The sequence below is a fragment of the Panthera uncia genome (assembly GCF_023721935.1).
Source record: "Panthera uncia isolate 11264 chromosome A1 unlocalized genomic scaffold, Puncia_PCG_1.0 HiC_scaffold_17, whole genome shotgun sequence".
NCBI classification, from domain to species: Eukaryota; Metazoa; Chordata; class Mammalia; order Carnivora; family Felidae; genus Panthera; species Panthera uncia.
The window spans coordinates 61,182,140-61,183,806 of record NW_026057577.1 but is presented as its reverse complement, the minus strand read 5'-3'; the positions used below and the strand labels follow the sequence as shown (position 1 = coordinate 61,183,806).

General features: G+C 40.0%; 1 pseudogene; it reads left to right on the top strand.

Moving 5' to 3' along the window:
* Positions 1-295: 295 nt before the first annotated feature.
* LOC125935803 (GTP-binding nuclear protein Ran-like) lies at positions 296-924 on the top strand (annotated as a pseudogene).
* Positions 925-1,667: the final 743 nt, after the last annotated feature.

Here is a 1,667-nt window from a genome sequence, read left to right as displayed (position 1 = left end):
CTTCTCCATAGGCGTTATAAGCAACTAAACATACAATTTTCTAAGGAAAATTAATTATGAGATAATTTAATATGCTTTGATGTGCTCAAACAGCAAGTTGGAGTCAGACTTTGCCACTAATGTTAGAAATGTAGGAAACTGACTCCAATTGCATATAATAAACAGATCACAGATTGCTGAATGTGATAGCCCAATCAGCCTTTAAAAAGTTTTTTGTTTGTTTGTTTGTTTGTTTGTTTAAATCTAGGGAGCCTCAGTCAGACAGGCCAGAAACACTTCTAGAAGGAATAGCATGATGGCTGCCCAAGGAGAACCCCTAGTTCTCTTCAAACTTGTATTAGTTGGTGATGGTGGTACTGGGAAACTACATTCGTGAAACATCATCTGACTGGTGAGTTTGAGAAGAGTGTAGCCACCTTGGGTGTTGAGGTCCATCCCCTTGTGTTCCTTACCAACAGAGGACCTACTAAGTTCAAAGTATGGCATACAGCTAGTCAAGAGTAATATGGTGGGCTGAGAGATGGCTATGACATACAAGCCCAGTGTGCCATTATAATGTTTGACAACACCAAGGGTTACCTACAAGAACGTGACCAACTGGCAGAGAGATCTGGTATGAGTATGTACAATCCCCATTGTGCTATGTGCAACAGAGTGGGCATTATGAACAGGAAAGTTAAAGCAAAATTTATTATCTTTCACTGAAAGAAGAACCTTTAGTACTATGACATTTCTGCCAAAAGTAACTACAACTTTGAACAGCCCTTCCTGTGGCTTGCTAGAAGACTAATTGGAGACCCTAACTTGGTGTTTGCTCTCACCCAGCCAGAGGCTGTCATGGACCCAGTTTTGGCAGCACAGTATGCGCATGATCTAGAGGTTGTTCAGACAACTGCTCTCCCAGGCAAGGATGACAACCTGTGAGAAAGTGAGAAAGTGCAGCTGGAGCCCAGCATCAGAAGTCTGGTTTTACATTGAACTGTCCTGTGATGTCAGGGGCACAGTGCCACTTTAGCTACATAGCTAAGTGGAACATGTGCTTCATCTTTGGGATGCTGAAGGAGATGAATGGGCTTCAGAGCGAACGTGGCAGTTTCAAAAGTACCTTCATTTTATGGACCTGCATATTTAGCTGTTTTGGTACAAAGCTGTTTCCTTCCTGAGTTTCAAATAAAAGACTGTTATAGTAGTATCACAACATCCAGTGGTGAAATCCCGTTTGTCACTGTCCTTCCCATTCCTTTTCATTTAGAATCAGAAGAAAGGTGTATTTCAAATATCTTAAAAATAAATACATACACAAACAAACAAACAAATCTAGCATTAGGAAAAGATGTGACTCTTTTCATGTGTCTGCCTTGACTCTGGTGGAGAGGGTTGTTCTGAATTTAATCCATACTGGCTAGCGTTGTTCTCAGGGCTGATAAGCAAACAAAAAGACCTACTATGAGCACAGATTCAAGGACAGTGGTGGCAGTCCCTGATTCCTAAGAGTTTTAAATGTGGTTATCATTCTTTTTTCATTATTTTTCATTTGTATTTAAATGTTTAAAACATTCAAATTTTAGAGTTCCAGTGCAAGTTCCAACTTTCGCCACATTTATGCATTTGTTGACGTTCTTGTTCAAAATGTTATTTGCATCTCAACCAAAGAAAAACACAATGGG